The sequence below is a fragment of the Chiroxiphia lanceolata genome, chromosome 5, assembly GCF_009829145.1.
Source record: "Chiroxiphia lanceolata isolate bChiLan1 chromosome 5, bChiLan1.pri, whole genome shotgun sequence".
NCBI classification, from domain to species: domain Eukaryota; kingdom Metazoa; phylum Chordata; class Aves; order Passeriformes; family Pipridae; genus Chiroxiphia; species Chiroxiphia lanceolata.
The window spans coordinates 36,417,306-36,430,307 of NC_045641.1; the positions used below are offsets into that span (position 1 = coordinate 36,417,306).

The following is a 13,002-nucleotide window of genomic DNA, read 5'->3' on the forward strand; positions in this document are numbered from 1 at the left end:
TCCTTCACAGTCTCTAATGACATGAGATATCTTTCAGAAGTACATTTCTGTATATTTAGAATAATTTGAAAATTACCCATGCATTGATTTTGAATGTTCAAAGTCCTTGGAAAAGGATACAATTTCATGTATTATTTAGTTATCCATATTTTCACATAACTGCAAACTATTTCAGAGACATAAAGATGACAACAACCCTATGTCCACAACACCATAGTGTCTTTGCAGCATCAGAGCCTGATATTTTGTCAGCCATTCAGTACTGAATAAATAAACTTTAAATGACATAAAATAAGATATAAGACCATTAAATGACCTCATTCAGGCTGAGGGCTACAGAGTACTTTGCCTATCATGATAAATGCAGACTTTGCAACAGGAATTTATCAGGGTAATGTTACTTTGATTACTGGGGGAGATCACTCTTGTGTTTTAAGTGCATTGAAAATTATTCATAACTATATCAACATCCTTGCAAAAATCAGAAAATGAGCTGGATAAAGTATATATTATCTTGCTCCACATAAACAGAAGTAATGACAAAAACTCCTGGTTTTGACAGTGTGCAATAACAGCACTCTACCATTAGCATGTATTTTTTTACACACTTATCATCACTTAACTCCTACTGCTCAGCTGTCTCTCTGTATAAGGTGCACAGAACATACACTAACAAATTAATCTCCATAACAAATATCTTTTCCTCTCTGTCAATATCTTGGTGGGAGAAAAACAAGGTTTGAGAGATACATGTCTGAAAACAATAACTTGCTTCCAATTTGGTGCAATAAGTAAGCAATATTCATTATTCAAAAGCCCTCATCCAAGCAATCCATGTTAAATAGCAATTCAAATTCCAAAAATGTAACCACCTTCCTAGCCCAGACAAGTACCAACTGAGCAATACATATGTTTCCACTGAAAGATTCTGGCCAATAACAGATACATTGCAGTTCTGGAGAAAAGGTTTCAAAATATGGCATATGACACTGAAGGGCTCTGGCAAATGGCAGTCCAGAGAACTTGTGGGCTGGGGTAGCATGGTACAGTTGTGATGTTCCTACTCTACACAGTCTACTCAGACCCCGTTCTGCAGAGAGACCACTGATCTCTTGCCTGGGTTGGTGGAACAGAACTTACAGCCAACTTGCACATGCTGCCAAGATGGACCTCTGGTTCATGAAAAGACACAAAGGCACATTTGCATTAGAATGCTGGACAATGAATTCATTAGCTGAGACACAGGAACTTGTCCTATTTATGTTCTTCCTCAGTAAGTTTAAATAAAAGCAGCCAAGAAAACATTAATTTCAGCATTCAAATCTAGCAAAGCCTGGAAAACAACAGTGATCAACATCTCCTGTACAAAATTCATGATTCAAAAAGCGTTATTATTAGTGCATAAATCAAACCTAGGCATATAACCAAAACGTGTTCCAATAACTCATCAGGGGAGTGTGTTCAAGATCTGACTGCACCTGATGGACTTGGATGCCCCTAAGCTATCTGCAGTGGGATCTAAAGGATGTTGCAAAACCCCTATAAAATAGGGAGGCAGCTGGCAGATCTAGAAGCCTGTTGTGCTTCCTGACCATTTCTGAGACTTATACACAAACGCAGTGGAAAACTCCAATGTGGAAAAACATTGTAAATCGCATAAAGTGATTAACCACATTAATCCAAATATAATCAATGTGCTACAATGTTTCTCCTAACTAAAGGAGGCTTTAAAATATTCATATAATCTACTGTTGCATCATCACTTTTTGAGTGGCTTTCTCATATAACGAATATCTGAACTACTAGCAAACTTCTTAAAAGAACCAGACATGATGTTCATTGGTGCCATTATTTTATTTTAACAATTAATACATTGAGTAGTACATTGAATCATAAAATACGAATCAGACAGAGAGAAGAGTTGAGATATTCTTTTTTTAGCAGTTGTACAGACCCTCCACCATTTAAATTAACATGACCAATGCAGGGTGAGGAAAAGAAAGACAAATAAAAGTATTAAAAGAGTGAGAGGTAAAGATTTGATTTAATGATATAAAAAATAAATAAAACTCCTGAGATGCCTTGTTTCTGTAAAACTGCAAGGCGTGGGAGGAAAGGGATTTGTAGCAAAAAGTTTATGCCTCACTGTATTTCCTGACAGAAGCCTGTGATTCACAGAGATAACGGTGAGTACCTTTCATCTAAAAGCATGTCTAAGTACATTACAAACTGATTTACAAACTATACACAGCATTAATTATACACAGTTCTGCCATTTATTACAGAAATTCAGCTATCAGTGGGAGAAAGAGAACAAGTAACGAAGGCAGGAAATTCTGAGTGCATGCTCTATCACCCCCGTCCTCACAAGCCCACCCTCAATGTTTTCCAGTGAATCTTCCTCTTTTTCTAATGGTCATGGTGAATAATGACCTGCAATAAAGGCAGAGTGTTTAAGTTCTGCAAGACAGAGCTCAGCAGGCCTGTGAGCTGCCCTCTTTTCTGACACAGAACATGTAACAAATGACAAACTGCTTGCCACATCCCCCCAGTTTGCTTGTCTGCCACCAAATAATGGCTGCCTGCTGTTACTGATACCATGACAGCAGTTCTCTTTCCCGCTCAGGTGGAAGAGACCTTTTGGAGGTCAATATTTCTGGCTGCAGAAATACTCAATGCTTCCATCTATCTGAAAAACTGCGTAAATGAAGCAAAACTATAAATTTTGACTTCCCATTAAAAGGAAGACCCAAAGGAAAATCATTTGCTACTAGCTGGTATTTTCCGTTTGGCATTTCACATTTGGGCACATATAGAAAAAAATAAAGACAATGAAAAACTAGATTTTGTCAATGTTTCCACCTCTCCAGAAAGAGTGAAGCAGTCAGAAGTCTCCATGTTAAATGCAAGACATAAGGCCCACTACTCTGCCACACTTGTGGCTGGGGGAGATAATTGCCCCAAGAGAAAGTGACACCCACATGTATCTTTCTAGGACACAGAAAATGTAATTATCGGTATCATTAAGCACTGCTAAAATTTTTACTTTCTTGCTAATCTACTTAAGTTAACAAGCCCATGTTCCTGCATGTATTTTAGATGCCAAAACCTGTTCTGTTCTCTAGCTGATCCATAAACTCTATACAACATTTTTCAATTTCTCCATATAAAAAATGAGAAGGACTTAAACAGAAAGAAATGTAAAATGAAAACAACAGAGATGATGCTGTTATGATCATTTCACCCTTATTCAAGAAAAATGAACCTTAAAAAATCTGAGGGTAGAGTTCCAGAGTTGTCTGCTTGCTGTCATAATGTGATGCAGAATCTGGCCTTGCCACTGGCTTGCCACACAGTATCTGCCACTGTGCTATATTGAGATTGAAAGAGGAGATTAAAAATAAAAAAAGAAAAAGAAAACACTTTCCTCCGAGATTTGTTAAATCTGTTCATATCATTTGGCCAGTGCAAATGGACAAGGAGACATTGATCAGTTTGCTGACTTGCACTTGAGGGAAATTCTTGTTCTTTGGTTGTGCTAAAGCACAGAGCATCTCAGTGCCCCTCACCGCTTCTCTGCCTCATCTACACTCTACAATCTAATTTTAGGTCAGTGAGCAAAGGCACTTGTTTTTCTTTGTTCTAGACATCTTCATAATCAAATCTATTAGTGCTGATTTAATAAATGGCATAAAAAAGAAAACAGGCAGTGTTTTAAAAGAATGCTGTGAAAGATTTGTCAAGTATTATAAGTTCAAACATAGGTCCTTTAGTAACTGATTTATTTACTTCTGCCAAAGCTCTTCACTATGCAGCTCTTCTCCATGGTCTGATCCCAATAAATTTAGACAATCCTTCTTTTTCAGATGCAAAGCCCTGTTGCAACCTGACACTTTTGTGGGCTACTTCTTGGGGGAAGTGTGGGATTGTTTATTGACAGCTGTAATGCTAGGTTTTAAAACACTTTTGCATAAGCTTCCTCAAGTCTATTGGTTCTAATCTTGAACCATAGAATAAGTAACAGCCCACTGGCGGATGATATTATGCTACACCTTTTCACACAGCCTAATGGGGCGGAATGTGTGCAGTGGAGTCATATATAACATAAAAATCATATCTATATATAAATTTTAGAGGGATGGTGAGAGACTTTTATTTAATACTCTTAACAGCGACTTAATAAAAACAGTGTCCCTGAGAATAAAAGGACACTTTCACTTCTCAGAGAGCAAGCAGAAACTCAGAACATCTTGCTAGAATGCATATTCAATTAAAATCCCACAACGCTATTATGAAAGGGATATATACCAGACAGGTTCAATTTCTTAATAAACTGAGAAGAAAAAACAGAGCACTGATTTTTCAATTAGTTTCAGAATCAGTTTGGAAGCTATCTAGGAGTGGAAAAGAGCTTCTCACTTGCACTGATAACACTGAACTTTATTGAAATGATTAACAGCTACAAGTAGGTACCTGAAAATAGATGTACCTGTTAGGTCACTGGGCTAGATTTGTTGCTAGTATAATTTCTCTGAAGTCAGTAGTGCTATATCAGCCATGTAATTCATTCATCATGTTTTACCACCTACACTTCATTTTTTGGAATAATCAGACATATTGTGCGTGGTGGGCATATGGTTTAGTTGCAAGCCAGAAGATCTGCCCTGAAACTATTTTTGGTTATTTCCCTCTTTCCTGTCACAAAACCAGAAATGTGTAACAACAAATACTGTCACTGAACGGCCGTGTCTTCTGTTGTAGCAATTATCCTGAATTACCCAGGGATCCTAATTCAGTACACACAATAAAAATCCTGTTTAGCATTTTTCATGACACTAGATGGTAGTGGCAGTTCATAAAAAAAATAGTTCTATCATCCTGAATAAGAAGATCTAAGACTGCAAAATGAACATAGGCAGTAATCTAGCATTTACTTTCTACTGGTAATAGTTGAATGGTGGATTTTTTAACCCCTTTCTAATATAAAGCGGTAAATTATTCCTATTAATTAATTATTTACAAGCATCAGGAAAGAAAGCTTTCCATGAAGCCTTCATAAATCTTCCAGCATGTTTGTATTGAAGAAGAATGATATATCAATTCTTCTAATATGACACTTAAATAAGTATATTATTTCCAGCTACTGTCAAAAACAGTTTCCAATATACCTGAGTGTATCATAGCACCATAAAATACCATAAAACCATAGAACCATAAAACCCTGTCCCCGTCAGAGAGAAATTTAACTATTCCTTCTCTTTATCTCTAGCTATGATGATCCCTACTCTTCCAGAGTTACCTAATATTTTAATGACAGTAGGAAACATCTTTGCCTTGTGCATTCCTTCTCCCCTGTCTGCTGCACAACTGTATTTTTCCCTGCAACTGGGAGACAAAAGCACCTTAGTGCCAATTAGCTTTTCATACCCTTTTAGGTAAGGGAATCAAGGCTAATTGAAACACTGTGACAGTTGGGTTGCAGCCAGTCAAGTCAACACTAAAGAGGGTGTGAGGTAACTGATCAGTTATCCCGCAGGCACTGACCACCCATAATGAATATGCAGAGAGGCACTCTAATAATCATTCTAATAGTATCTCTATGCAGCATCTCATCATAGTTCTTTGTAGCTTGGTGAAGTAACTATTCTTTGCTAGCAATGGAAATGTGTGTTAGAACATTTATCCATATTATTTATTTTACTGAAGAGCCTTAGGAAACAAAGTATCCAAGTAGAAACAATCCTGCCACTGCTAGGAAGGGATCACTGTTAAAAATTCCTTGCCTTAAATATGTTTTCTTACAACTCTTGACTTATGCAAATTTAGAAAGTCCTTGGAAAGGCTTAAGTCCTTTATACTCTCAGTAGGAATGAGACTTAGAAACTTACAATATAAAGCAAATAATTTGTTGAAGAACAGTCAGTTTAAGGCCACTCTCTCAGAGCTGGAAGATGTTGCGAAGGGTAATCACAACCTCTGTTTCTCATCAACATGTCTTTTTTTGGTCGTCATCATCTCAAACATGATATAATTACAGCTGAGTGCCTGATGTTTCCTTCTGCATTCCCATTACTGACAGCAGACTAACTGGCAACTTACAGACAATTTCAGACTAGTTCATTTGTATTCTCTCCTGATTTTTGAAGCTGTCAGTTTTGGAGGAGCAAGAGGGCCCCAAGCAACTCAGGAAATGGGCATCCTCCCTTAAAGTAAGTTTCTTTCTGTCTAACAAACACTCAGGCATAGTATGAATTATGTGTCAAAGTGTCAAAGCAGAAAGGCTGATGACTATTTTGCTTCTCCACTTTTCATTTTATCCAGCATTGTCAGAAATGTTCCTGTTGTTCTTTTAAACATCAGGTCTGCAAGACTAGAATAGCTGATAACTTGCTGACAAGTTGAGCTCATTTAATTTACTTTATTCTCTGCTAATATCTGCACCCTTCTCATTACCACCCACATTCTCTGAAGGCTGGTGGGAGGATTGCCATAGTCAGGCAGGAGATATTGACCTATATCTCATCACGAATTCAGTTTCTCACCAAAAACTTGCTCTGTCTCAAGAGAAAAGAGAATTCATTCACTAATGCAGGAAGCATTTGCATATGCAGTTATATCATCTACAGCGAATGAACTTCATTAACACAACCAGTACAGAACCACAAAACCTTTAAAGAGCATCTGAGCTCCCTTTTTTTATGTAATATTACCATTTATTTACTTTCCTAGATGTACCCCCTGTTAAGAGTCTTATGGCCAGCGTGTTTTATAATGAGAAGAAACAACTCAGAAGATTTTATTTCTCTGAAGACCACATTTATTGGCAGATTTTTTCCCATTACTTTTTCCTGTCTCTAATAATATCACAGTACAAGTAAAGAAGAAGAATATCTGTCCAATATAATCTCATAACTAATACATTATTCAGTTAACAATTAACAATTAATGGAATTGAGATTCAACGTTTATTTGCTCTTTTCATTTCTGTTTCTGTGTGGTCATGCTATATTTAGTAACAAGTGCGAACAGCTCAGCTTGTGCTGGGAGGCTAAGACAACTTTTTAAATGTATGCAATATATTTTCTCCTGCTAAAATAGACAAGTTCAAATAATAATGTTATGTTCCCTCAAATAATAATGTTATGTTCCCACTTGGGCTTTCTTTTCTCAGCAGGGAATATAACTCCTGTACCTTTCTATGACTTCATAAAAAATTAAACCATTTTTGAGAAATATTTTCCCCAGTTCACTGGAGAACTGAGCGGGAAGAAGACTAGAGAAAAACACAGAAATTGTTTCAAGGTGATTCTTCATGTGACCTCCTTGACTGTCTGCTTTCACATAGCTTTAGGAAATACACATACGTACATGGGAGCACTGAAGTAATTCATCTGACAAGTGCTTACTGAATCGTTATGAAAAAGGTATACAGAAAACACGGTGGTGGGTGCAGGTCGACACTTTTCAATAGAATGATACACAATATTTGATGGAAAGGACAGACAGTCCCATCATGACACAATTTGGAATGATAGTGGAAGCTTTTTTCGCAGGGGTAAATAGGGAAGACTGAAGACTGGATTTCTCAAACATGTCCTTCTGTGGTATCAACAAAGGAAGCAGTAAGTTTCCTCATAAACTCAGGAGGGGAAAAAGGAGGGACCCAATGGATGACTTTTGGAAAAGAAGGATATAGATGAACTGACTACCTCCACTCATTTATTGTCAGCTGTCAACCTCTGTGGTGAAGTGGAAGGTCTAGAAATTTAGTATTAATCATTAGGAAAGCAGTATAGAAGAGTCACATGAATAAATTTAAAGCCAAGAAGAAATACTAGTAGTGATAGCCACTATTCCCTTTCCCCTCCCTCATTCTCTATCTAGGGATGAAATGAGTAGAAAAGACAAAGGAAATGAGGCAGCAAAAAACATACAATGAAATGCAACATGGGAAGGAAATGATAGAGAAGGACTAGAAAGAAGTGATTTTTAATCACCAATGAGTAATGCAAAAATAACTAAACTCCTATCACCTCATCTTCAGTGAAGAAGCCAAACAAGAAATATGTGTTCCTGAAGTGATAATTTTTGAGGGTTGGTTGTTTGCTTTTGTTTCTTCCGTCACTTCCTACCCAGCACTGCCACATATCTTCTTTCCTGCAGTATCCACCTCAACGCCAGTTCACACCTTACACATAACCTCTCATGACAGCCCAGTATTACCTCAATACCCCAATATTGAGACAACCCAGTGAGAATATCACCTCCTCAAACATCAATGGAGTGATGAATTGCTGAATAAAATCCTGAAGGTGAAAGAGATCAACACACCTTGCAGGACAGTAGCTGTACGCCACCAATACCATCAGGACATTTCCCACTGAATTCAGAGAATAATGAAACAAATCCTATAAAAATGAGATTTGTGAATGCACTTCTTTTACAGAACAGTTTGTTCCATATCAGGGAGAAGCTACATCTTCGGTAGTTTTACAGTAATGAAATTTTTCTGTGACCTTTTACTCTGTCTCTTTACATTACAAATAAATGTTAACATCCTACTAATTTGTATCAGTCTGGCCTTCCTAGCCAATAGTCTCCAAATATATTTAAAGTTTTTAGGATGACAGGAGGTGGGAGGGTTTCTTTGCTCTGAAGCAGTCTGTTTTCCAAATAATTAGTCACTCTGATTCATCATTTTGCAGCCTACCAATGAGATAAGCATATATTGCCTGTAGCTATTTATTTAGCTTTATTACAGGTAAGAAGGACAGACAACAACCAGGAATAAGTGAACAAATATTTGCAAGCTATGATTACTGCATAAGAGTTTATGATCCAGCCATAAAAGCATATGAACTTTAAACAGATAAAGGCATAGTAATCAAGATTATATATTAACAGAACTAAATTACTGACCAGGCTGTTTATTTCATTCAGAATATGCTGGGAAAGTTCTAAGCATGTTTTCCATAAACCAAATGTGGGGGGTTTTTAAATCCAAAGAAACTAATTGTTTTCTAAAAAACATTTTCACTAGGATTTTTAGTTTTCTCTAAATTTTCAGCTAAGAACCGGTATTTTTGAGTGCCGACGCATTTAAAAGAATATTTTGAAACATCTTGGAGAATAGAAACTGCATGCCGACACTAGTAGCTTTAGAACTAGTTTAGCTACTGGCCAAAACCTTTTGCTATGTTTTTGTCCTAGTTTTTCTCAAAAAGCAACCTGAAAACTTGGTGAAAACTCTCTGACATTATAAAAGGCTGTTTCTGTAAAATACACTGCTTTAGTAGACTCGCCCTTTTGTCCCCCCCCCAATTACTTAAACTCTTTAAAATTATAAAGACATAATGCTTTATTCAGAATGAAAAGTTCATGCTTCCACCAGTTTTAAGGCTGAAGAACACTAATAATTTTATCCTTAATGACCTATTTAGAGACCTCAGCCATCAATATCTGTATACTATCTATGCACAGATAAAAGGCACTGTTGAATGAGAAAATACTTTTAAAAAACATGTTTTATAGAATTTCTTCCTTACACCAAATAGTTTGAAGTTTTTCTGCAATTTATGAACCATATCTACAAGATCAGAGAAGTCTTTTGTCCCTCACTGCCTTCCAGAAGGCTAGAAAAACATCTCTGTGCTTTTGGGTGGGGGGCTCTCTCTAGATCAGCTCTGCTGCTTCTGCCAATTCTGTGGAATTAGTGCAGCAAGGATAACACAGTTCAATAGCCCTAGTTCAAAAGCATTCACATTTTCAGATTACTTTGTTCCACTTCACATGATTTAATGCATGAAGGATAACATAAAGGCCTTGGGGAATTCTTCTATCTCCTCGGTGCTTGTGTGATACTTGCTGTAATGGTAATGGGAATTACATGTGTGTATCCATGGAAGAATACACCATGGTTTTTAACATAATAAACAAAGAGCAACCTAGAAACAACTCAGTTTTTTACTTCAGTGCAATTCTGCAGTGTAGATTTGAAACATATAAAAATCAACAGGTTTTTAAAACAATCACTACTCATCGGCCATTGTGATTGTAAAATTCTAATTTTCTAATTTCTAGTTCCAAAACTAATACAGGTGTTTGAAATCTGATTTGACAGACTTGTTTTATGAAAATTAAGTATATTAAGCAGCATTTTAGATATTTGTACCATAACAACCCTACCTATAGATGATATATATTATTGACTGTATAAAATATATACATATGATATATATATATATATATAAAGTGTATAGTTATACACACATATATGTGTATCTGGGGAACTACAGGACAATTAGGTGCTATTTGGTGCATGGACACTTCGTGCTGCTTTGAGGAAAACATGCTGCCGAACCACATACATGGGAAACTGCTGTGGAGAATGGTTTCAAAACAGAGGATACCACTGAACAATACCATGCACACGTATGCATGCATACAAGAGACAGAACATATTACATATTGGCTGAACTGCTTTGAATGATGACCTCTTTTCCCTGGAATGCTGGAAATTGTACTTTTATTATTCCACCATGCAGCTAGATATGTGTTTTTCAAACATATTGACCTTTTGTAATTATTCTATTCCAGCTTGAAGTGTCTATGCTGTAAATCAGAGACACACATAAATATAGTTAAAATTAGAAAAAGAATGCTTTGAAAGTATTAAATACATTTGGTATAATTTGTAAGCTAGAGAAACTCCAGAGTAGAGAACATATTGTGTGGAGACTAGCTTTGATTCAAATTCTTTTATCCAGCTACCAAGGCAAGGCCAGGAGTTAAACAAGATAACAAGATGACATCCTCTGTTTCTGAAGGAAGTTTTTTTCTCTGAAAGATACAAGTATTTTTTAATTTAAACCAATCCACTTTTAAGTTCTTACCATGCCATTAGAAATTTTGAGACAGGATTGACACAAGGCCATTAACAAAAAAATAATCAAAAACATTAATGAGAAGGTCTGCTGATCTGAAAAACACAAATCTATGGTGTTTGTTAAAATGTCTTTCCACTACAAAGTTTTTGCTCAAGAGATATTGACCTGAATCATTCTCGTGAAGACACCCTGAAGAGCAATTCCCCAAGTATGCAATCTGCCAGCGCACACTCCTCAGCAGCCGCACACTAGTCTTTGATTGTAATTCCAGAATGCTGCCCTGTCACCTGTAAAACCTCATCTTTGCACTGCCCTTCATCACCATCGTATTGCTACTGCAAGGATATAGAATTGACAACATGATAGACATAATTAACAGTTCTTGCAAAAGGTAGAAACCTTCAGGAGCTTCCAGGAGACCTAGAGCTTTGCTGGTTTCTCCACAACAGACTCAGCAAGATGAACTAGAATTTTAAGAGGTTTTTCTCATAGCTTGCTTCTTTCTTCCACTTAAGAAAGCATATAAAGTCTAATATTCCAAAATTTCAAACAGATGAGAATATTGTCTTCCTAGTGCAGATTTAATTTTTATTCCTTAACTATAAATCATCCACATACAATATCGCTACTTCAAATAAGGGACAATGCACAACAATGTAAACAAAACCTAGAAATTCTTTTTGCCCAACTGATTTAGCTGATGGAGCTGGTGATCAATAAACTGTTGACACTGGTGTTTGTAAACTCTCAGAACTGCAACTTGGTACTTGGCAGTTTAGAGATGCTTCTCACTGCAAAGACAACAGCTACTAAACTTTTCCAAATAGTGATTGTAATCCACAGAAGTAAAAAAGATGTCAGCCCCAGAAGGGCTGGTTGACATATTCTGCCTTAAAGTTTTCCCACTAAAAAATAATCTGGTCTTATTTTTTATCAAAGAAAGTAACATTTGAATGTTATTAATATGAAATGTATAAGTAAAACCCACCCAACAAACAAATTGGCAAACTTGACCTTATTGCAGTTGAAATTCCTACACTGATTTAGTTTTGGAAAACAAAAAATATGATACATCTTTTTTCCTCTCTAAGCCTTCATCCCCAATCCAAGTTTTTGTCATCTACTGGAATAGAAGAAATTATTTCCAGCTTTGCTATTTATTTTCATTTCCTTTCCAGTTTTCTTATTTTTCTCTGTGCGCTATTTTTTGCCATTGCTTATTTAACTTATTCAAATTGTTTCAAGTTTTTAAGACTTACAGAATGTAAAATGAAAAAAAAGATTAATAAAAAACAACCCTGAAGAAAAGCACAGGTACAATTAATTGTAGTGAAATACGTAACAGCAAAAGAGAAAATAAGAAGAAATTGTAAAATTGGGGGGGCACTTGTTGAAAACTAAGATAAAGTGAATTTTGATCTAATGCATTTATACAATTTTCTATAAACTATCCACCGTTTTGGAGAAAAATGCCAGAAAAACATTTCAAAAGTTTTTTCTTTTAAATAGGAAAAAAAAAAAAAAAGGAAAAAATGTACAGGAGTTTAAAAACATGGCCCATTTCCTTTAGAACTAATATCCTTTGCAAGAGAATTGTTACAATTTACTACTACTACTGCTTACAGAGTTTCTCCAGTTTAGGATCATTACCTGCAGTGATAACCACCAACCTCTGCAAAATACTGAAAGACACGTAAAAACACAAATAGAGTCTTACCAATCAACCCCTTCTCATAGCTTTCTCTTTCCCAAGAAAACATATTGGAGATGATACAAGCGTTCTGAAAACAAGGTACTAAGAAAGAGAAGGATTTCCTTGCCTGTGTAAGACTACAAAAAATAAACTTTGACCTCTCTGATCTGCCTTGTTTGCTGAACAGTCTGTCATTCAGCAGCTTCACACTGAGCACCATGCATTAATTCTGAATTTTAAGTTTTGATTGGCAGAACTGAAAAATCTGTTAAAAGGGATGGAAGCCTGTAATTTCATGCCCTTCTTTTGCCCTACCTGCAACATCTGTATGCAGCACCTTGTCTGCAAATTAAGACTTTCACTCAAAAAAACCCAAAACAGATTCACAGTTTTACTGATAGTTTCACAAAAATTATTTCTTTA

General features: G+C 36.1%; 1 protein-coding gene across 2 annotated transcripts in view; it reads right to left on the reverse strand.

Moving 5' to 3' along the window:
• The window catches only part of PTPRR (protein tyrosine phosphatase receptor type R), a 144,638-nt gene that overhangs the window by 94,869 nt on the left and 36,767 nt on the right, over window positions 1–13,002 (reverse strand). Inside the window, exon 1 of one of the 2 annotated variants that reach the window (XM_032688940.1) lies at window positions 12,604–12,678. The exons of the other annotated variant lie outside the window; for it this stretch is intronic. The gene's annotated coding sequence lies outside the window, so the exon portion shown is untranslated. Of the gene's footprint in view, window positions 1–12,603; window positions 12,679–13,002 lie in introns of those variants that run through there. 2 annotated transcript variants of the gene reach the window in all.